Source organism: Phyllobates terribilis, unplaced genomic scaffold (genome assembly GCF_046119375.1).
Source record: "Phyllobates terribilis strain yellow unplaced genomic scaffold, ASM4611937v1 Scaffold_200__1_contigs__length_3551848, whole genome shotgun sequence".
Classification (NCBI taxonomy): domain Eukaryota; kingdom Metazoa; phylum Chordata; class Amphibia; order Anura; family Dendrobatidae; genus Phyllobates; species Phyllobates terribilis.
Window position 1 is genome coordinate 3,129,063 of NW_027362960.1, and position 25,451 is coordinate 3,154,513.

General features: G+C 42.7%; 1 pseudogene; it reads right to left on the minus strand.

Moving 5' to 3' along the window:
- Positions 1 to 16,755: 16,755 nt before the first annotated feature.
- The window catches only part of LOC141213638 (uncharacterized), a 30,400-nt pseudogene continuing 21,704 nt past the window's right edge, over positions 16,756 to 25,451 (minus strand).

The following is a 25,451-nucleotide window of genomic DNA, read 5'->3' on the forward strand; positions in this document are numbered from 1 at the left end:
ACCTGTCTGCCAATATCTTCTTCTGGAAGACTTCAAGATATCATGTATTACATATTACATATTATTCTGAAAGCGAACCGTGTAATACCACATGTGTCCTGAAGAGGCAAGTCCTCATTTGGGGACAGGAGTTGTTCACACTTGGCATATTTTGTGATTCATGAGGGGAGGACAGTAGCCGAATATAGACTTTTTCTATAAAGTCAGATTAAAGGGGTTTTCAGGAATGTTTTTATGTAATATATAGGAGGTTCCCAGTGGTAGAGAAAACACACCGAGCTTTACTTTCTCCTGCTGCTCCAGCTCTGGATCTTCAGCGCTTCCTGTGCTCTATTGTGACTGGCTGCAGGGGTGATGGCTCAACTTCAGCACACATCATTGCTGCAGCCAATTATACTGTTTGGAGGGCTAGTGTGGGCCATTATACTGTATGTAGGCCCATTATACTGTATGGAGGGCTGTGTGGGAGTCACAGTTGGGGGAATCATACTGTGTTAGGGTCACCATACTTTGCCTTGGGAGTTGAAGTGGGGTACAATAAGGTCATTATACTGTTCATGTAGAGGCTAATGTGGAGGAATGCACCATGGGGGTATCATACTGTGTTTGGGGGGCACTTTTATTGGCATCATACTTCATGGGGGCAATGAAAGAGGGATCTAGGACTTCAGTAGGAGGAAAATTAGAAAAACAAAGTAAAGGCTGGAAAGTTGTGAGATCGGCTCTTCTGTGACACAGACAAATATTTCTTTATTTTTTTGGTGGGGTCCAATTAGAGCTTCTGCTATGGGGTCTCATGATTTCTGTGTGCGCCCCTGGCCATAATCATCAACATTAACAGAAATAAACACTTGAAATAGATCACTTTGATTGTAATGACTTTATATAATATATGAGTTTCATTTTCAGCATTGAAGAACTAAAATAAATAAACTTTTTCATGATATTCTAATTTAGTGAGATGCACCTGTATATATAAGGGGTGTGGGTGCCATCATAATATAAGGGGCTATGGGAGTCATCATGCTATATATAAGGGGCAGTGGGGCCATCATATTATATAAAATAGGGAGTGGGTGCCAGAATACAGTTTATAAGGGGCTGTGGGGCCATCATACAGTATAAAGGGAGCTGTAGGGGCGATAATATATTGTACAAGTGGGTGTGGGGGCCATAATACAGTATATATTAGGCTGCGGGGGCCATCATACAGTATAAAGGGAGCTGTAGGGGCCATAATATAGTGTACAAGTGGGTGTGGGGGCCATCATACAGTATATATTGGGCTGCGGGGGCCATCATACAGTATAAAGGGAGCTGTAGGGGCCATAATATAGTGTACAAGTAGGTGTGGGGGCCATCATACAGTATATATTGGGCTGCGGGGGCCATCATACAGTACTGTATATATGGGGCTGTGAGGGCCATTATACAGGATATAGGGAGTTGTAGGGACCATCATGCCAGTTATAAGGAGTTGTAGAGACCATCATACAGTGCATAGGGAGCTGTGGGGACCATTATGCAGTGCATAGGGAGCTGTGGGGACCATCATACAGTGCATAGGGAGCTGTGGGGACCATTATGCAGTGCATAGGGAGCTGTGGGGACCATTATGCAGTGCATAGGGAGCTGTGGGGACCATTATGCAGTGCATAGGGAGCTGTGGGGACCATTATGCAGTGTGTAGGGAGCTGTGGGGACCATTATGCAGTGCATAGGGAGCTGTGGGGACCATTATGCAGTGCATAGGGAATTGTGGGGACCATCATACAGAGCGTAGGGAGCTGTGGGGACCATCATACAGTGTATAAGGAGCCGTGGGGACCATCATACAGTGTATAAGGAGCCGTGGGGACCATCATACAGTGCATAAGGAGCTGTGGGGACCATCATAGAGTGCGTAGAGAGCTGTGGGTACCATCAGACAGTGCATAGGGAGCTGTGGAGACCATCATGCAGTGCCTGAGGAGCTGTGGGGACCATCATACAGTGCATAGGGAGATGTGGGGACCATTATGCAGTGCATAGAGAGCTGTGGGGACCATCATACCGAGCGTAGGGAGCTGCGGGGACCATCATACAGTACATAAGGAGCCATGGGGACCATCATACAGTGTATAAGGAGCCGTGGGGACCATCATTCAGTGCATAAGGAGCTGCGGGGACCATCTACAGTGCGTAGAGAGCTATGAGGACCATCATACAATGCATAAGGAGCTGTGGAGACTATCATACAATGCATAGGGCACTGTGGGGACCATCATACAGAGCGTAGGGAGCTGTGGGGACCATCATACAGTGCATAGTGAGCTGTGGGGACCATCATACAGAGCGTAGATAGCTGTGGGGACCATCATACAGTGCATAGGGAGCTGTGGGTTCAATCATACAGAGCGTAGATAGCGGTGGGGACCACCATACAGTGCATAGGGAGCTGTGGGTTCCATCATACAGAGCATAGAGAGCTGTGGGGACCATTATGCAATGCATAGGGAGCGGTGAGGACCATCATACAGTATCTAAGGAGCTGTGGGGACCATCATACAGAGCATAGAGAGCTGTGGGGACCATTATGCAATGCATAGGGAGCTGTGAGGACCATCATACAGTGCATGGGGGAGCTGTGGGGACCCTCATACAGTATCTAAGGAGCTGTGGGGACAATCATACAGTGTGTAGGAAGCTGTGGGGACCATCATACAGTGTGTAGGGAGCTGTGGGGACCATCGTACAGTATCTAAGGAGCTGTGGGGACCATCATACAGTGTGTAGGGAGCTGTGGGGACCATCATACAGTGTATAGGGAGCTGTGGGGACCATCATACAGAGAGTAGGGAGCTGTGGGGACCATGATACCAGTGCATATGGAGCTGTGGGTACCATCTTACAGTGCATAGGGAGCTGTGGGGACCATCATACAGTGCATAGGGAGCTGTGGGGACCATCATACAGAGCGTAAGGAGCTGTGGGGACCATGATACAGTGCATATGGAACTGTGGGTACCATCATACAGGGCATAGGGAGCTGTGGGGACCATCATACAGAGAGTAGGGAGCTGTGGGGACCATGATACCAGTGCATATGGAGCTGTGGGTACCATCTTACAGTGCATAGGGAGCTGTGGGGACCATCATACAGTGCATAGGGAGCTGTGGGGACCATCATACAGAGCGTAAGGAGCTGTGGGGACCATGATACAGTGCATATGGAACTGTGGGTACCATCATACAGGGCATAGGGAGCTGTGGGGACCATTATGCAGTGCATACGGAGCTGTGGCGACCATCATACAGGGTATAGGGAGCTATGGGGATCATCATACAGTGTATAGGGAGCTGTGAGGACCATCATACAGTGCATACGGAGCTGTGGGGACTATCATGCAGTGCATAGGGAGCTGTGGGGACCATCATACAGTGTGTAGTGAGCTGTGGGACTATCATACAATATACAGGGTGCTGTGGGGGCACTCAGGACATTATTTCTTTTAAATGGGTGCATCATCAGAAATTTCTTCTTTCACCACCCTGAAATCATCGTCCATAGACTTGAAGAAGAACTTTGTAGTTGGGTGTAGTTTGATTGTGGCTTTAAGGGGGCATTATTACTTAAAGGGGATACTCAACGGTATTTGTTGCTTGGAGGGAACACTTCAGATATTGAAACTTTCATAAGAGCATATCTGGCATTATTACTTGCTAGGTAGCACAGTGGGGTCTTTACTACTTGCTATGGGACGCTATTATTTTTATAGGACCCTCTCTCTGGCACACAGTCTTTGTAGCATTAATTGGTGGAGGGTAATCATAGTAATGACATAATTTTTGAATTATTGAGGTTCCTATTCCACGTCGGAAGAGCAGGCAGCATGGGGAGGTTGTGCAGGGTGGGAATAGATGGGGACGGTGCTGGAAATGTGAGAAGTCAGATGGTCTTTGTACGGTGTGTTTTTTATGTAGAGGCAATGGTCATATCATAATACTATGTACTCACTGTGTAGTGTTGATGGTAGAGGGCATTGTGTAGCGGGATTATTATTGCCTTGTATAGAAGTAATTTTGGGAATATTGGTCTTTCAGTTGTGTATTTTAGGTTAGCAACAATGGTGTACTGTAATTATATATGTATAGGTCCTCTTTTAAGTGGCGGGGAGGTTGTATGGGGAAACACCTACTTTGGGGCTTTGGCCCCTGATCTTTTAGGACCCTAGCAACGTCCCGGCATACAAGGGATATCGGGGGGCACAAAGTGTTCTGGAGGTTTCCTTTACAGTATGAAGCATTTTCCACACAGTATCCTTCCTCTGTAATATACTCCAGGACTGGTGGGGCGCACTGTCGCTCCCTATTTCGCCATAACTCGGCCTCAGCACTGCAGTGCTGATCAGCAGGTCTGCTTACTTGTTCTTCGGTTTTGCGCACTATGTCTTCCACTACTGGCGCCCTTGAACCCTTGCACTCGTGACTCCCACTAGTACAGGGGTCTCAAACTCGATAGAGTAAATGGGCCGTGCATAAAAAAAAAATGTAAGCTGGCGGGCCGCATTCCTTTCAAATTTAATGCAGTACAAAATTATTGTTAAACAATTATTTATTTGCACTACTATAACAATTCTCCATTACTGTACTATAATACTGCTAGGTTTAAACTTAACGGTAATTTGCCGGCTTACTCCACCTGCTTATTTTAACAATCCAGTTTTCCACTTCAAGTGTCGCAAAATTCAGTCTGGCTGCTCAGTTGTCAGCGTTTGCGAGATACGAGAATGTCAAGATTGGGCTTGAAATCATGAGCGTTGGCCAATCGCAATGTTGCACGAAGATGTTCATCTGTAAGTCTTGACCGTACTGCTGATTTGTTCAGCTTCATTGAAGAGAAAAACTGTTTGCATACGTATGTACTTCCGAACATGGCCATGATCCTGGCAGCGGCTTTAAGAAGATTTGGAAATTTTTCTCGTGCGACAAACCTATAGAGATCTGGAACAGCAATGTCCATATACTTCTGTTTAAGAACAGCGTCGCATTGCAAGTCCACAATCTCCATCTGCAGATCTTCTGAAACACAAGCAATGTCTACCGCAAACGGAGTGGCGAAGAGTGTAAATTCAGCTTCAAGATCCTGAAACCCATGAAAACGTCTATCAAACTCTTGTAGTAACTGAGAAATTATATTGGAAGAGTAGTTCAAGCGTTCTGGTTCAGCTCGTACCAGCGACTGCATAGCTGAGAAATGAGACAAATTGCCAGACTGTAGCCGCTGGGCCAGAAAGACAGCTACATCTGAATGCTTTTATACCAGCAAACATCATTGTAATCATCTGCTTTGGGCCCTGGAGCTTCAGGTTGAGTGCGTTGAGGTGTTCTGTGACATCTGTTAGAAACGCGAAGTCAGATAGAAAAGCTGGGAAGGAAAGTTGGAAAACGTCTTTATCTTTCACGGCCATAAAAATCTATCTCCTGTCTCAAAGCAAAAAATCTTTTCAACCCTCTTCCCCGACTCAACCATCTGACCTCGGTATGCTACAGCAAGTCTCCATATTCACTGTCCATATCAGACAGGATTGAAGTGAACGGCCTATGGTTAAGACCTCTTGCCCGTATAAAGTTACCAGTCTTAAGCACAAAGTCCATAACTTCTTACATTTGTGCACTTTTTCCGCACAGCGCCCCCTGATGCAGAATGCAGTGTATAGCACTGAATGGACCTGACAATGAACGCTGGCCTCGTTTCGCTTTCAATAATCCCACAACACCAATGTTTTCAGAACACATTGCTGGTGCCCCATCCGCTACCACAGACACCAGTTTATCCCATGGCGGTCCTGCTGGGTTAATACAACCTTCAAGTTCTTTAAAAATGTCCCCACCGGTCGTTGTGCCTTTCATTGGTAATAAATCCAATAATTCCTCGGTTATGTTTAGGTTTTCATCAACCCCACGAATGAACACAGCACAGTATGAAGTATCTGTTACCCCGGGGGTCTCGCCAAGCGCTATGGAAAATGCTTCAAACCTTTGCGCTCCTGTAATCAGTTGCTGATGACCGTCACTAGCAGATTCACTGATTCTACTAGTAACACTATTCGCCCACAAGCTTATACCTTCAAACAGTTTTTTTTTGTCCGGACAAATAATTTCACTTGCTTTTATAAAACAGTCTTTAATAAACGGACCCTCAGGTCCTTACAGCAACTACTCATAGTGTAGTAAGCCGGCTTAAGCAACTCCTTGCATGACTGAAAGCCGATGGCTCTTGAAAGAAATATAGTTCAGTTTCCCAGTAGCTGAACTTTTAGTAAAGCTGCCAGGAAACTTTGTAACACTATTTACCTGCAGATTATTCCTCTCTCTGACATTTTCAGCTATACCATTTTTGGTACATGGCTTTTTGATAATTTTTTATTCTATTTTCTGACAGTATGATGGAAAAGCTACATTTTTGGTGCGTTTATTATTTTTTATTCATCATGAGGCTTTGATCACACATTACGTTTTTGCAGTGTTTTCTCTGCAACCAAAATTTGCTCTTGCTTATAAGGGCTCTTTCACATGTCAGTATCTCCAGTACGAGTGGAGACAGTTTCCACACGTGCTGGAGACATCGATACACGATGAATGAATTGGTCTGTGCACATCTCAATGTGTTTCCACAGACCATGTGTCAGTGCGCTCCACGGGGAGAATGAGCGGCTTCGGAGCTGCTCTCAGTGAGTGACAGGACACGGTTCCTGAGCTCAGCTCCGGAGCCACTCATTCTCCCCGGCTCCTCAGCGTCAGAGGATTACAGCGGGGGACACCTAGGAGAGGTGAGTATATGGATTTTATTATTTTATTCTTAGTTTTACACAGGGACACAGCGGGAGCAGACACTACCACTACCCTCATCCTTGTCCCTGCTGGTGCTGATTGCAGCGCAGGCAAGGAATCATGGGAACAGCGCTAACTGTACGCTGATTCTCAGGCGCTGGTATGTGTGATCCTGATGTGGCACATGGGCCGCACACGGATGCAATATGTAAAACGCACACGGACACGGATATCTCCGGTAACGGAAATATATGCAAAACCGGCCTAAAAAACAGGTTTTGTGGCGTTTTTTGGTGGAGATTATAGGAATCTACAGTACGTTTAATAAAGTCAGTTTTATTCACCAAAAAAGCTGCAAAATCAGTGTTTTCCCACTTTCTTATTGCAATGGGTGAAAAACGCTTTTGTTCAATGTCCCCGATGGGGCATACGTTCGAACCCTACAAGAAAACGGGATACGGATATTTGTGCCTACAGGGCCATAGACTGTAATGATGCCGGCAGAGCAAACGTGCGCTGTGCATAATTTTCGGGAGTGCACGCCTACAGGAGGCGGACACTCAGACATAATAGACTGCATCTGATTGTCTGCTTCCAGTATGTGTACACTTCCGAAAATGATGCCGGCAGAACGCACGTTCGCTCTGTGGGCACCATTACAGTATAAGGCCCCATAGGCACATATGTCTGAATCCCGTTTTGTGGGGGGGACTGGACGTATGCCCCGATGGGGACATTGAGCGTAATGTGAAAGCACAGTAAGCCAGGGATATGGTACAGATTTATAGTTTGGATCATTTCATATGGGGAGATAATACACATGTGTACTTTTTTTTTCACTTTCAAGTTTAGTAGCAGAATACTTTTATTTCATATTTTATTTAGATTTTTTTTTTAAGTAGCTTTAACTTTTACTTTACAGTCACTGATCTAATATCCTGCAATACTTCTGTACTGCAGAATATTAGGTCTGTCTGTCTTATATTGACAGTTCACATGTAGGACCCTGCATATTCCAGGCCCCAAAGATGGCTAACCCAAAGCCATTACTTGGCCTCAGGTTACCATAGGCTTAAGAGTAAGCCCCTCCCCTGAAATAGCCATCTAGATGCCGCTGTCACAATTGATGGCGGTATCTAAGGGGTTAAATGGCCGCGATCGGTGTTAATACCAATCGTGGCCATTAAAGTAGGTTGTCAGCTGTGATGTACAGCTTACTTCAGCGGATGATGGTGTCCGCTCTGCATGTGAGCCGGCGCTATCATCTTGCTGTACACGCACAGCCACAGCGTATGTCACCTGCAAAATCCAGCAATGGGGGGAAAAGTCACGCCTCCGCTCTCTGTGCGCTGGTGTGAGGTCATCACGCAGCGCCAGAGGGATGTCATCACGCAGCGCCAGAGGGATGTCATCACGCAGCGCCAGAGGGATGTCATCACGCAGCGCCAGAGGGATGTCATCACGCAGGGCCACAGCCACTATGGAGCAGCGCACTCCTCCTCTCTGCTAGGGTGAGACTTGTGGGGACGCGTGTTTGAGACCTCTGCTTTAGAGCCTTTATGTGAAACTAAAGGGAGTTTAGCCTTGTTTAACCTAATAAATAATTAAAGCAAACAACATGGGGTCCCACTATTTTTTGTAACCCGCAAAGGTGAAGCAGACAGCTGAGAGCTGATATCTGGTTGGAAAGGACCCTGGTTATTGGACCCTCCCCAGCCTAAAAATACCAGTCCACAGCCGCCCCAGAAGTGGAGCATCACATAAGTTGCACTGATGCGTTGACAATCAGTATAAAGTATCTTGGGGTTGATGTCAGCTGTGATTTGTCAAAAATCACAGCTGGCATCAAACCCTGGTGATAGTAATGGAGAGGTGTCTATCGGGCAACCCCATTACTGACTCAGTAATCAAAAATAAAAAACAGACTAAACAATATTTAATTTGAATAAACACTCCCAACACTGTTCCTGGTTCACTAATTTATTAAAACCGAGAAAAACGCATTCAGGTCCGACGTAGTCCACAGAATCCGACGATAATGGTCATTCCCACCATATATGTAACATAGACCCAGCTGCGCCACCACACCGCCTGCAAAGTCTGACACAGAGAGGAACATCCTATGTAGCATAGTGGGACAACGGTACCATGTAGATAGAATCTTATAGTTTTTCTTCTGAGCATGGCAATACATAATTTGTGTCAGAGTATGAATGTTTTTGCCAATCCGCCTATGAAATTTGACTACCCAATTCCTTCTCCCAACCCCAGTAAAGGGTAGAGGGTCATTGCTGGAGTCCCTTTGTGTTGCTTTGTGTATGCAAGATAGAAGTTTAGTACAAGGACCTACCTGAGTGACTAACCCCTTTCTGACGTAGGGCGTAATAATACGTACCTGCACTTTGGGACTTAACAACCAGATACATATTATACGCCTTGGCTATCGCACCCTCATAAAGGCTGTGCGAGCGAGATTGCCGCCAGGTGTCAGCTGATTTTGACAGCTGACACTCAGTCCTGCACCGCTCCCAGCACATTAATCCCTGAAATGCTGTGATAAAAGTCCATCGCAGCATTTCTGGGACAGGCAGAGATAATAGCGCCCCTCTTACCTTGGATCTCAGACCCTGTGCTTTGAGCACGGGGTCCAATCGTTGCCATGGTGACCCAATGTTGTCATGACGACATCCGTTAACCAGGCACTAGAAAGTTTGATAGATTGTGCACTGTGCACAATCTATCTAACTTGTGTCAGCAGCGCTGACAGCCTGCATAGCATAGGGGATGCAGCTGCATCCCTATGCTATGCAAGCGATCAGCCTGCAAAAAATGAAAGTCCCATAGTGGGACAAAGTGTAAAAGTGCAAAAAAGTGTCAAAGTGAAAAAAAAAATTGTAAAAATATATATAAAAAATGATAAAAAAATAATAAAAAAATAATAAAAATATACTGTACTCATAAATATTATTATGAAAAAGAAAAAGTACACATATTTGGTATCGCCACGTCCAGAACGACCTGACCTATAAAACTGTCCCACTAGTTAACCCCCTTAGTGAACATTGTAAACAAAAAAAGAAGCAAAAAACTATGCTTTATCATCATACCGCCAAACGAAAAATGGAATAAAACGCAATCAGAAAGACGAATGTAAAATAAAAATGCTACCACTGAAAAAGTCATCTTGTCCCGCAAAAAACAAGCTGACATACAGCTCCATCAGCCGAAAAATAAAAAAGTTATAGCTCTCAGAATAAAGCTGTGCAAAAAAAAATATTTTTTATATAAAATAGTTTTTATTGTGTAAGGCTATGTGCGCACGATCAGGATTTGAAGCAGAAATTTCCGGTGCGTTTCCGCATCTCCTTGGCAGCAAAAATGCATGCGGAATTTCTGTGTGTTTTTGATTTATTTTTTTAAGCGTTTTTGTACATCAGTGAATGCTTTATGGAGCTAAATAAAGTTATTTGCTTAAACCCTTGGATTACCTTCAGAACTGGGGTGAGTATATTGGTTAATTTAATGATTAAAGAATGTGTCAGTTGTATTGCAAATAAAGTGTTTACTCTGTGTCTGTGTGTTTATTTAACTCTTTCCTTTACTTTAATTAGGTTTGGTCATGAAAAGAGCTAGGTGTCAGCTAATCCTATTCACCCAATCTTCATTAGCATTTCTATTCATATAATTTATGCGGCTGCTCACAGCTGGTTCCTTAGCAGCTACATCCCTCGATCAGAGCACTCAGCAAAGCTTTGGACGGAGCACATTTTCGTTGCACCCAAAACACGGTGTTCTAATGCCGCACTTTTGATGTCGGTACATGTGAATCCACCGCATATAATGACACTTCAATCAAAATCTGCAGTGGAGACTAGCCTTTCTGCTACAGAAACTGACAGGTTGCGGGTGATTTTGGGTATGTGGCCACGATTAGGAGAAGCTGTGTCTTTATACAGCGCGAAACCCACAGCGTCCAGATGTTACAGCATAGTGGATGGGATCTCTAGAAATCCCATGTCCATTATGCGTGCATCAGAGGCTGCTGATCATCCGTGGACACTGACATGCGGCACGTTTTTTCAGGACCGCAGCATGTCAAATTCTCTTGCTGAGTCGCTAGTCTCCGCAACAGAAATTTGACCACTAGAATGTATAGAATGCGGTAAATCTGCATGGTTCAGTGAACACATGCGGATCTACCTGCGTTCAATAGAATGCAACATGCAACTCTTTGGACGCAGCAAAAGCATGCGTCCAAAGCGCTGCTATATCTGGATCGTGTGCACAGAGCCTAAAATTTAAAAAAAATGGCGTGGGCTCCGGCGTAATTTTTATTACCAGCAGAGGGAAAGCCGACTGCTGGAGGCTGATATTAGTAGCCGGGGAAGGGGCCATTAGCCAACAATGTTCCCTTGCTATTAATATCAGCCCACAACTGTTTGTTTAGCCTTTACTGGCTAGATTACAGGGGGACTCCAGAAAAAAAATTGACGTGGGGTCCCCCTATAAAATCTAACCAGCGAAGGCTAAACAGACAGCTGTGGGCTGATATTAATAGCCAGGGAAGGGGCCATGAATACTAGCCCCCTCCGCGGTTATTAATATCACCCGTCAGCAGTCCCAGAAATGGCGCATCCATAAGATGCGCCAAATCTGGAGCTTAGCCTCCGCTCTTCCCACTGCCCTGTAGCGGTGGCGAGTGGGGTAATGGGGTTGGGGTACACGTCAGCCTTGTATTGATGGCTGACGGGAAGCCCAGGTTAGTAATGGAGGGCATCTATAAGACGCCCCCATTACTAACTACATAATAAAATGGTTGCAGCTTTTTCAATAAAAGACATAACCAGAATAAAGTATTTTAATGAAATAAAAAACACACGGTTCTACAATTTTTTTTATTACCCTCTGTCCGTGAAGCCATCGCTCTTCTTAAAAAAAAGGCAAAATAACAAACAACCATATCCCTCACCTTTCCATCGTCAACGACGCAGTCCACGTACCGCCAACGATTGTCCCATGGCGATCCGGGTCACTTCTACAGCAGTGACATCAGCAATCACTGATGTCACTGCTTTGGAAGACATAAGTGTATACTGACAGGAGTGTAAAATCACTCCTGGCAGTATACATGTAGCTGCAGGAGGTCACTGGGTTTGATCAGCTGAAGATCAGCTGATCAGCCCCGGTGAACTTACCACCGTGGGAGCATTCTTGAGAATGTTCCCACGGGGAGGTCACGTGAGCATCAGCTGATCGCTAACGTCACCGCAGGTTCTGGCAGCTCAGTACACTGCTGGGAGCGAGCGCGTTCCCGCAGTGTAACGCTGGCCGCCAGGAGCATCGGATCGCTGCCGGGGACCGCTGGACAGGTGAGTATAAGGTTTTTTTTTTTAATTGTTACTTTTTTTTTTTACCGTGGGCATGCGGGATGGGCAGAGCAGACTACTTCTCCTCCCAGCCACGCTGCTCTCGCTGTTATCAGCGGGAGCGACGGTCGGATGAGAGGAGTTGTAGTCCTCCTCTCCCGACCCGGGTACCACCCGCATCGTGTTTACAGCGCAAATTTGCGCCCATTGGCTTTAATTGAAGCACCGCAAATTCGCAAGTGTAGATATTATACCTGTGGGTTTACTGCGGTTAAATGCAAGTCAATGGGCGCGAATTTATGGTGGAAATGCCCGAACAATGGTCATGCTGCGGTTTTTACTACAATGGTAATGGTAATGGAGCGGACATTTCCGCATCATGTGCACAGCACGTCCGGATTACCATTGCTATACCTGGCAGACCTATTAACAAGCTTTTTCATAGCGTTTCTGCGGCGGAAAAAAATCAGCGGAAACGCAGTAAAAACGCTTCGTATGCATATAGCCTTTGAGTGCCAAAACATAAAAAAAAAAATGTAAATGTAGTATCGCTGTAAACGTACTGACCCAAAGAATAACGCTGCCTTATTAATTTTACCACACGTGGAACAGCATAAAGAAAAAAAAAAAAACAATTCCTGAATTGTTGGTTTTTGTTTATTCTGCCTCCCAAAAATCGGAATAGAAAGCGATCAAAAAATGTAATTTGCCCGAAAATGGTACCAATAAAAAGTCTTTGCAAAAAAAAGCGTCTTTTAGTGTGTGACTGCTGCCAAACATAAAAAACCCGAATCTGGTATCGTTATAATCGCACCGACACGAAGAATAAAGTCGTCTACTCACTTATACTGCACGAGGAACGGTGTAAAAATAAACGCTAGGGTTAGGATTGTGCTAGGGTTAGGGTTGTGCTAGGGTTAGGGTTATGGTTAGAGTTAATGTTACGGTTAGGGTTGTATTAGGGTTGGGGTTAGGATTTTTTCAAACATAAATAAAAAAAAAATGACGATATGGCGACTAGTGTTGAGCGCAAGTGCTCGCCACTTGAGTTTGCATCGGGTGCTCGGGTATGCACCGAGTATAGCGGGTGGTTGAGTGACATGCTCGAGTCTCTGCCCCGCATGCTTCACGGTTGTTAGACACCCAAAAATCCCCGCATGTTTTATTTGGGTGTCTAACAACCATGAAACGTGGGGTTGGGGACTCGAGCATGTCAGTCGAGCACCCGCGATACTTGGTGCATACCTGAGTACCCGATGCAAACTCAAGTAGCGAGCAATCAACTTCTATAAATACGACATAAGAACTATGGTGTCATAAAATATAACATTTATTATCAGAATCAGATAAAATCACATAAAATGTCTTTAGAAGGAAGAGAACCACAAGAGAAGAAAGGTCAGGCTAGGGAGTATATGTAGATGAGCGTAGTTATTATTTACAGGAATGCCACACAAATGCGGTCACTTAATGAGTACTCTGCATTAAGATTTTGCAGTACAGAATAAATAAATAATTTCATAAATAAATAGATAATGAGGTATGTAGAGAGAGAATGTAAAGTGCCTAGTGCATGATAACAGATGAAAAGGTGGCAAATAATGTAAAATAATGATAGGTATTACTAACCTCCTGAGTGCTGACCGGATCCAACGTGCGTTTCGCCACTGGCTTTGACGAGGATATCCTTTTCATCTGTTGTCATGCATGCCAAACAGTATTAATCATGTATGTCACCTGCTCTGATGACTTCTGGCATATAATTCTGTGTGATTGTCAGTGACATCACTGTTGATGTCCACAATATTACATTTCATATCATTGGTCACATCCAGGGTAGCGTGGAGCAGGGTATCATGCACTAAGCACTTTACATTCTCTCTCTACATACCTCATTATTTATTTATTTATGAAATTATTTATTTATTCTGTACTGCAAAATCTTAATGCAGAGTACTCATTAAGTGACCGCATTTGTGTGGCATTCCTGTAAATAATAACTACGCTCATCTACATATACTCCCTAGCCTGACCTTTCTTCTCTTGTGGTTCTCTTCCTTCTAAAGACATTTTATGTGATTTTATCTGATTTTGATAATAAATGTTATATTTTATCATACCATAGTTCTTATGTCATATTTATAGGAGTTGATTTAATATGGTGGACATATGAACACTGCAATTCTCTCTCTCAAGTAGCGAGCACTTGCGCTCAAGACTAATGACAACTTATTCAATATGATGACCTAATGTTATCAAATTCTGTGTTGTACCTCTGGATTCAAAATGTTCACTATACCCCTTGATAAAATCCTTAAGGGGTCTAGTTTCCAAACTGGGGTCACTTGTGGGGGATTTCCACTGTTTAGGCACATCAGGGGCTCTTCAAACAAGACATGGTGTCCACTAATTATTCAAGCAAATTTTACATTCAAAAAGTCAAATGGTGCTCCTTCCCTCCCGTGCGCCCTAAGGCTATGTGCCCACGTTGCAGAAATGAAGCAGAAAATTTCTGCTTCATTTCTGCATGTCCTTCCCCAGAAAAACGCTTGCGTAATTTGACAAGCGTTTTACACACGTTTATGATGCGTTTGGGACATGCGGAATTGCCTTGCGTTTTTTATTGCATTGACAAGGCAATTCCGCATGCGTAAACGCAAAATTAATGGACATACCGCGGATTTTTGAGCGCATCAAAAGCGCTGCGGAAAAATCCGCAGCACGGGCATTGAAATTACGGCTTCTCATTGGGGACCATGGGGTGCGGGTTACCAAGCGTTTCACAAGCGTTTACGCTGCCGAAATTCCGCAGCCTAAACGCTTGTAATCCGCAACGTGGGCACATACCCTAACAGTGGTTTTCTCCCACGTATGGGGTATCGACTTACTCAGGAGAAATTGCACAACAAATTTTGGGGTCCATTTTTTCCTGTTATCCTTGCAAAAATAAAAAAAATGGGTCTAAAGTAACATTTTTGTGAAAAAAAGTTAAATGTTCATTGTTTTCTTCCACATTCCAAAAATTCCTGTGAAGCACCTGAAGGGTTAATAAACATCTTGAATATGGTTTTGAGCACCTTGAAAGGTGCAATTTTTAGAATGGTGTCACTTTTGGGTATTTTCTGTCATAAAGGCCCCCCAAAGTCACTTCATTTTGATATGGGTCCCTAAAAAAAATGGTTTGTAAATTTTGTTGTAAAATGTGAAATCGCTGGTGAACTTTTAACCCTTATAGCTCCCTAATAAAAAAAAATATATTGGTTCCAAAATTGTGCTGATGTAAAGTAGACATGTGGGAAATGTTATTTATTAACTATTTTGAGTGACATCTCTCTCTCTGATTTAAGGGCATGAAAATTCAAATTTTGAAATTTGCTAAATTTGCCAAATTTTTGACAAATTTACGATTTTTTCACAAAGAAACGAAAGTCATATCGAATAAATTTTTTATCTATCATGAAGTACAAAATGTCATGAAAAAACTATTGAAGCGTTCCAGAGTTATTACCTCATAAAGTGACACTGGTCAGAATTGTAAAAATTGGCCTGGTTAGGAGTTTCCCACAGTGGAAGAATCAGAAATGGAGACCAGGATCAGCACAGTCTTCTGTTGTCACGACTGAATCAAGGACGGTGTCTCTTTTGATTTCCTCAATGAGTATTAATTTAAAAATAAAATATTATTAAAACACTGGTTTACACAACGCGTTTCGGCTGCTTACAGCCTTCATCAGGTGCATAATAAAAATATACTTATCCAACTTTATATCTTCCACCACCAGAAAGTGGGAGGAATGGATAAGGGAGGGGAACAGGGGGGAGGAGGAGAGGGAAGGGGAAGGGAGGGTTTAATCATGTGCCTTTTCCAGACTTTGATAAAACCATTATATGAGCCTCAAGTGATTGGGGGGTAAAGGGGAGTCTTCTGAAATATTATTGAGCACTTTGGCTAAAAATGGTAATAACTGAGGTGCAAATATCTCATAAAATCTATTATTGAACCCATCTGCCCCAGGGCTCTTCCCGATAGGGAATGATTTATTGGCCTCTCCTGTCTCTTGTTCAGTGAAAGCTTTGTCTAGTATCTCCTGCTCAGGGGTCTGTAAGGAAGGAACGGCAGTGTCCATAATATATTTGTCAATTTTTGTTTCAAGAATATTAGGTGGCATGTCGTGGTATTTTCCATGAATATTATATAGTGAGCTATAACAGCAATGAAATGCTTCCGCTATGTCAGTGAGGTTATGAATTTCTTGCCCGGGTGCTTGTTTTATGTTGGATACGCATGTCCTTTACACGTGTGGATGTAACCTCCTTGTCAATGAGCGACCACATTTATTTGCGAATTAGTACGAGTACCTTCACATGTGATCTTGGCATTTTGTATACATTTGATTTATTAAAAACCTTTGCTCCTTTCTTTTTCCAACCAGATCGTGTTTATTGAGCAAAACAAAGAATTACCAACATTTTGTTTTTGTCATACAAACATTGTGAGAAAAACAATAAAAAGAAAGAAAAACCAATTAAACAATACAAGAACCGGTTTACAATGATATAAATCCCAATATCGCTCTATAGTACAATGTTTTGGAATAGTAATTTTACATTTGTACATAAATATCTGAATACTTCCTGACGGCTTATTTTTTTCCCTATTGAGACATCAAAAGAAAATATCTAAGAAGGGACAATTGTGTGGACTGAGACTATGATTATTTGCTGACACTTTGGATATAAGGATAAAAACTCTTACTGTAAGGAAATGGACTATAGTATTTCTGAGGTTTTCTGAAGCAATACCTGGGGTAATTAACCATTGCTCCCATTTGTGTATGAATTTCTTGAGAGCGTTCCTTTTTATATAAGCTCCACTTTCCAAGCATAGAGTGTTATTTATCCTGGATTTTAGTTCTGATATCGTTGGGGGAGAATTGTCTATCAATGTAGTGCCAACAACTTTCTGGCTTGGAATAATATTCTTGAGCCACCTATTTCCATATGGGAGTCTGGGTCTACGTCCTCTCCCAGGAGTCCTAGGATACAGATTTTAGGTTCAAACTGAAGTTGTATCCCAGATACAGATAGTACAAGAGCGATCACCCCCTTCCAGTAGTCACCAATATTCCCACATCATATGCATCAGGTGGGCGTCATTTTGACCACATCTAGGGCATGTGTCATCCGTTTGTATTCAAATTTTAAAAAAAATACTTGGGGATCTATATACCCTATGAATGAGAAGAATTTGGGACAATCTTTGTTACTCTGACAATGAAAGTTTCAGTGTCAAATCAAAGTTTCCCTCCATTGCTCCTCAGATACGGGACCTACATCCTGCTCCGTTTTTGTCTTAGTTTTCAAAGGATATTTATCCAAACGTAGGGCCAGTAACTGCCTATAAATAAGGGATATTAGACATTTTGTATCTACTGCTGTAGAAATGGTATCTATTGGGTGATATCTATAAATCAGTATGACGTTTATCCTAAGTTGTGTGCTATATGCATGACATGTTTGCAGATATTGATAAAACTTCCTATGTGGAAGGTTAAAATCTGCCTTTATTTGTTCAAAACTCTTGAAAAATCCATCCCTCAAGAGTTGTGATACCAAACATATTGTCACGCAAGGTGTGGGAAAGACTTAGTGCAACACAAAGGGAAGGGGCAAAGGGAGCCCAGACTCTAGGGAGAGGGGGGAGTGGAGACCTCCTAGGCTGATCTGATATCACCCTGTCTCCACTGACATCCCTATATTGGTTTTTCACCAATCGCGAGCCTAAAATCTGTATTTCCCTAGCTCTTGGCCCTGTATAGGGAAGGGGGGAATGAGCGCTAGTCAGTTCCCACTAAACACTAAAGACAGCAAGGAGAGACTGACACGGGGGAATTAGCTTAGTTTGAGTCGACTTCAGAGAGATTGCAACACGTCCTCTCAGCTCCAGGAGGAAGCAAGCAGACTGCACCAGCTCCAAGCCTTCACAAGGGGTCATGTGAATATCAGTGGCCCCTCCCTCTAGCAATAGTCAGTATTTAAACACCCAGCCTGGGTGTCAATTAGCTAGAGGGAGGTAGCCACTGGGTCCTAGAGTGAGACATCTAAGAAGGTGTCTGTAATGCCAAATGAAGAGATCTTCTGCAACCAACTACAGGGCGACTGTCTGTCACTTCTGACATACCCATGATGCATATACCCCTATCCTCCCACTCACTAACATCTTTTAGTTTCTGTAGCTCTGGTAAGTTATAGTTGGGCCATAAAGTAGAACAGTTTGTGTATTTTCCAATTCCCAGAATATTTTTACCCCTATCCCACACCTTTAATATTAACTTTAGTGTAGGACATTTTAAGTGATTTTCTTGAGGAGGCCCTAAATCTAGTACCGAGAATGGAAGCTTCCACTTGGTTCCTTCCATAAGTAGGTGCCCTGAAATTACATAATATTTGCAAGTACCCCATCCATGAAACCATCTTAACTCCTTTCTAGAGTTAAGCAGGTCTGCATATACCTGGAGGGAAGCAGATCGTTTATGTTGTTTGTTAAGGCGATCAATCCGCTCAAGCAAATGGGAGACTTTAGTTGCTCTCTCTTTTTAACCTGGATCCATGTTTATTAGTATCCCTCTGAGGACGCATGTGAGTGCTTCCCATTTAAATGGTAAGGCAGTTTCATCATGCTCATATATTTGAAGGACTCTATAGTCTCAAGAAGGTCTGAGACACAGAGTGAGTCTTTCAGCAGATTAGCATTTGAGTTCCGACAGCTGAAGCCTTGGTGGAGTCAGGTATAGTCAGATTACAATATACAGGAGCATGATCTGACCATACAGCAGTTCCTATCTGAGATGTAGGTTGCCATGTAAGCAAGTGATGGCTAATTAATGAAAAGTCTCTACGGCTATATGTATTATGTAAAGGAGAATAATACGAATAATCCTTTACTTCTGGATGTAGTATCCTCCATACATCGACCAGTTGGAAAGACCAGAGCAAGTTTAGCAAAGCTTTTGAGTGATTTAGATTCCTGACTCTGGCCCAGGGATGCATCTAAAGAAGGATCCAAGAAAATATTAAAGTCACCTCCAATGATGGTAAGGTCCTCCACAAAATGTTTTAGTTTGTTTAAGAATTGACGGCATGTCTTAATTAGGTCACAATTACGGAGATAGAAGTTTGCCAAAGTCAACTGACAGTGATCACTGCCGCATACTATTGTAGAAACACGGTCTGACATGGAGGGGAGGTATGTGTTTGTTAAGATCTCGATCTATGTCTGGAATAGAAAGTAGTAGATCTGTAGTGGCCGCCGCAGGGTACTGCACATTCGCCTTCCATTCAATTGAATGGGAGGCGGATGTGCAGTTACAAGTGGCGGCCACTACAACTTGACGGCCAAGCACCGCAGGTAAGGACTTCCCGCCGGCAGCTGCTGCCGCCGGCACCGATAACAGCTGGCCGGCGGGGGTTCGGGACCCCGGCCGATCATACAGTACATTGATGCCCTATCCTATGGATAAGACTTCAATGTCAAAGTAGTGGACAACCCCATTAAGTCCCCTGACATTCAATGAACAAGTTTTGAGTTGTGCCTTATTATATGAAAAAAGGAGGAGGGAAGGAGAGAAAGATTTAAGAGCAAAGAGGAAGTATAGACGGTAGATAGTAACGTCTACCTCTCAGTGTCTAAGAAGTATAGATTATGAATAAATCAAAAAAAGTAGGAAATTGCGAAACAAGCAGATCCCAATGCAAGTCCCAAACTGGGGGTTGTCGTTAGAAGCGCAAGTCAAACCTTCAGTCCTAGGGTTCCTATTAGGGGGAACCATGGAATATATAGCAAGCAAAGTAATACAGCCTGATATTACAGTAAAATAATGTGACGTCAACTTATATGCCGGTCTAATATATGAACTGAAACATTCTGTATAGTGGAAGAGTGGCACCTAAAACTCTATTTAGATATATCTAATTATATGCTTAAAGAAATAAGCATCTGCAAACTGTCTCTCATCAGGGAAGACAAGATTAAATTCAGGAGCTCTTTTGACTGGCAGGTTCCATTCCCGTCTGGGGAATCCTTATCAACTGAACGCCTTCTAAGATGTGCAGGAACGCTCTGTGACAATGGTGGAGCAGGGGGCCTGTCAGATATATGGATTCCGTCACGTTTTGTTCAAGATTATTGTAATTGTTCTTGTATGTGTACCCCTTTTTCACATGTAAAGCGCCATGGCGCAATAATAATAAATAATAATAATACTTCTGGTAATATCCAGGACATCACAGAATGGTCTCATGTCGCTTGGATCTTTAAAAGTATACAATGCTCAATTTTTTCGTACTTGCAGCTGGAAAGGTACCACAGGAGTACATCAGGCCATTTTCCCATACAGCATCAAGTAGTGGTTTCAATACCCTTCTTTTAGCAAGTGTCATTCAGGATAGATCTGTGAGCAATTGTATGCTTTGTTCATTGAAATCACCAGGACAAAAATGTATGTGACAGATAATGTCCCTTGGACGCTCAGGATCTGGGCCATGATTGTCTAATGTACGGTGCGCCCTGTCAGTCTTCAGCCTTATCAATAGGGTCACCAAGGATATTATTAAATAATGTCTATAGTGTTGTCATGATCTCTTGTGCATTGATGCTTTCAGATATACACCTTATCCAGATATTATTGTGATTTTCTTGATCATCAACCATATTAAACAGATGGTTTATTTACTGGCTGTGAAGATCCAGTGTTAGTTTCTGAGCATTTTGATGGCCTCTAACTTGTACGACATCAGCCTCTAATCTCTGTACCTTGTCAGTAAGCTGTGATAGGCTAGAAGTGAGGGGACGTATTTCAGTTTTTTATGTGGTCTCCAGCGTTTGTATATATTGCTCCATCTATTGTTTAGTAGGGATAGACGCAAAATATGAAATAAAAAATCAATTATAGCGTTCCCCATATCAGAATCCCCTTTGGCTCAGGGTGGGGAGTAAATTTCCCTGTGAAGCAAGCACTGCTCAGCATGGGGGCTTCGGTGAGAGTAGAGGGAGATTTGTGGAGCTGTTTTCTTGTGAGGCCTACATATTGAGAGAAACTGGTGCAGGACTTACAGACCTGAGCTGTCTAGCATCATGAGGGTTAAGACTGCTTCCTTTTCCAAGCTGAGATGAGGCAGTAATGGCTCCGGAGCAGGAAGATAAGACTTTCAATAAGAAACACTGCATGTCAGACATGCTGACGGAGGTGGAGAACCTCAGACTAACCTCGGATCTCTTCTTTCTTTCCCATATCGGAAGTCATGTTTGAGGCTGTTTATAATTCCCCCAGGAACACCGTCTGAAGAGAGTGCTCTCAGTGTGTGCGTTCTCTCAGTGCTATGTCCATGCCATGTCCCTCCTGTTGATGTTCAATACGTCCAAAGGCGGCATTGATTGGGAGCAGGATTGTGTGATGTAACAACCTTATGTGAGCCCCGGGAACGCGTGTTGTGACACCAATGGAACAGCGCCAGAACGGGAGCTGTGTATGAGTGTTTTTATTTTATCAAGGCCAAACATGAGGAATGAGAAATAGTTGTCCTAATAGTGGACAACCCCTATAAGAAGATACAATTTTCAGTTAAAAATGAAAAAGGCTTCTCCCCTGTGTGACTTCTCTGAAGTTTGTTAAGACTTGATTTCCGTGTAAAACATTTCTCACATTCAGAAGAGGAAAAAGGTTTCTTCCCTGTATGAGTTCTCTGGTGCTTAACCAAATCTGATTTCCGGCTAAAACATTTCCCACATTCTGATCAGCAAAAAGGCTTTTCCCCTGTGTGAGTTCTGTTGTGCGTAACAAAACCTGATTTCTGGCTAAAACATTTTCCACATTCTGAACAGGAAAAAGGCTTCTCCCCTGTATGAGTTCTCTGGTGTATAACCAAATCTGATTTCCAGCTAAAACATTTTCCACATTCTGAACAGCAAAAAGGCTTCTCCCCTGTGTGAGTTCTCTGGTGCTCAACCAAATCTGATTTCTGGTTAAAACATTTCTCACATTCTGAACAGGAAAAAGGCTTCTCCCCTGTGTGAGTTCTCTTGTGCTCAACCAAAACTGATTTCCGGCTAAAACATTTTCCACATTCTGAACAGGAAAAAGGTTTCTCCCCCGTGTGAGTTCTCTGGTGATTAACCAAATCTGATTTCCGGCTAAAACATTTTCCACATTCTGAACAGAAAAAAGGCTTCTCCCCTGTATGAGTTCTCTGGTGATCAACCAAATCTGATTTCTGGTTAAAACATTTCTCACATTCTGAACAGGAAAAAGGCTTCTCCCCTGTATGAGTTCTCTGATGTCTATCAAGATGCGCTTTCTGGAAAAAACATTTCCCACATTCTGAACAGGAAAAAGGCTTCTCTCCTGTGTGAGTTATATAATGTCTGATAAAACTTGACTTCAATGTGAAATATTTTCCACAATCTGAACAAGAAAATGGCTTCTCTCCTGTGTGAATTGTCTGATGGTTATCAAGATGCACTTTCTGTTTAAAACATTTCCCACATTCTGAACAGAAAAAAGGCTTCTCCCCTGTGTGAGTTCTCCAGTGATTAACCAAATCTGATTTCCGGCCAAAACATTTTCCACATTCTGAACAGGAAAAAGGCTTCTGCCCTGTGTGAGTTATATAATGTCTGATAAACTTGACTTCAGTGTGAAATATTTTCCACAATCTGAACAAGAAAATAGCTTCTCTCCTGTGTGAATTGTCTGATGGTTATCAAGATGCACTTTCTGTTTAAAACATTTCCCACATTCTGAACAGGAAAAAGGCTTCTCCCCTGTGTGATTTCTCTGGTGCCTAACCAAATCTGATTTCTGGCCAAAACATTTTCCACATTCTGAACAAAAAAAAGGCTTCTCCCCTGTGTGAGTTCTCCAGTGATTAACCAAATCTGATTTCTGGCCAAAACATTTCCCACATTCTGAACAGGAAAAAGGCTTCTCCCCTGTGTGAATTCTCTGGTGTATAACCAAATCTGTTTTCCGGCTAAAACATTTCCCACATTCTGAACAGGAAAAAAACTTCTCCTCTGTATGAGTTCTCTTGTGCTTAACCAAATCTGATTTCTGGCTAAAACATTTTCCACATTTTGAACAGGAAAAAGACTTCTCTCCTCTGTGAGTTGTCTGATGGTTATCAAGATGCACTTTCTGTTTAAAACATTTCCCACATTCTGAGCATGAAAAAGGCTTCTCCCCTGTGTGAGTTCTCTGATGTCTAATTAAACTTGAATTATCTGTAAAATATTTTCCACATTCTGAACAAGAAAATGGCTTCTTCTGCTTGTGACTTCTCTGATGATTAACAAGATTTGATTTCTGGTTAAAACATTTCCCACACTTGAAACAAAAAAATATATTCTCTGCTGTGTGAATGTTTTGATGTTTAAAAAAAGACTTTTCAAGGGAAAAACTATTTCCATATTCTGAACAGAAAAATGGCTTCTTTGCTTTAGGAGCAGTTTGTTTTTTAATGCTTATTTCGTGACTTTGATTTTCCTTAGTGTTCGGTAATGAATCAGAAGACAGGACCTGTTTCAAAGTATCAGATGATTGATCTTTGCTGTGAAGGGATGATGGTAAATCTGGAGTAATGGCATTCACTTCAATTGTATCCTGTGTGATCTCAAGGTCATCTGATTTAAAAATTGAAGATGTCAGCTGTCCCTCTGATCTCCTGGTACAGTCATCTGCCAAGAAGAAAACCAAGAAAAAAAATCAGCCTTACTAACAACAAATCAGATAACAAATGCATTAGCATTTTAGTGTTTCTTGGGTGTACTGGAGTGGCTGTCTATGTGGGGTGCACTTATATAGTGCTAGGCAGCCCTCCTGATCTAATAGTATGGGCAACATCACTAGTTACTCTCTACAAGGAGAAAGGTTACCCCTTAGACCTCAGTCCAGAGCCTCTCACCTAGCCAAATCAGTTCTCATACTTTGCACTGACGAGGGCCAACAGCCCGAAACTCCGCGTCTGCAAATTGAGATTCTGATTTGGCTTTTATCCTAGGTCATATTGCACGACTCGTTAAAGGGTTGATTGTGACTTGTAGGATTGCTGCTTCCAATAGGTGGCGCTATAGAGTTCAAGTCCTCTTTTTCTCTGAAGAGTCAATTTACATCTGCCAAGAATAAAACCAATTATTTATGAATAACATATCCTTAAAATTTATATTGTTGAATATTTCTAATTAAACTCTCCGTAAAAATGCACTTTATGTAAAAGTATCATTATTTACCAAGAAAACATCACAGAAAAAAATCAGTCTTACCAACACCAAATCAGATAACAAATGCATTAGCATTTTAGTGTTGGTTGGGTGTACTGGGGTGTCTGTCCATGTGGGGTGCACTTATATAGTGCTGGGCAGCCCTCCTGATCTAATAGTATGGGCATCATCACTATCCTAAGCCAGACACTGTGCATCACACCTACCTGTGTGACTGGCGTCCTATGCAAGCTTCATCTGTGTGCATCTTTAATACTAGGCAACCATCCTCTCCATGAATTGGTCGGTTTGTGAGTGGTTGCTCCACCAGTATTTTGCACCTGCACTGCCCCCACCTTTATCATGGGGGTCTGCTGCATCCTGCTAGTGCATTTGTTATATGATTTGGTGTTGGTAAGGCTGTATCTTTTTCTGTGATTTTTTTTATTTTGCCCTATGTTAGCCGTCATTATTCACCAAGATAACAGTTCACAGTCTAATAGAAAACCTCATAGGATGAACCAGTGGATCGTAGTGTTCAACTGTTTGTTAATTCTGCCTCCCAAATATGGAATAAAAAGCCACCAAACAATGTTATGTAGGTGAAAATAATATCAATAAAAACTTCTACTCATCTCACAAAAAACAAGTCCCCACTCAGGTCCATCATCTGTCAATGGAAAACCAGAGGTTTCCACATTATTAGTGGCTCAAAGGCTCTTGAAAAGCAACATGGCTTCCATAAACCAATCCAGCAATATCCACTCTCCCAAAGTCAAATTTCACCCTAATTTTCACTCTCCAACATCCACTGCGTGCTAATTTCCAGAAAGTGCCTGTGGAATCAAAATAGTCACTACTCCTATAGATTATTTCACTGAGGGTTATAATTTCCAAAATGGAGTCACTTTATGGGGATTTCTACTGCTCTGGTTTTCTGCAATTTGGTCACATTAGGGCTTCTGCAAATGGTGGGTCCCATCTCCTCTGGGATCTGCTCCTGCGACGTCTGCTTCTGT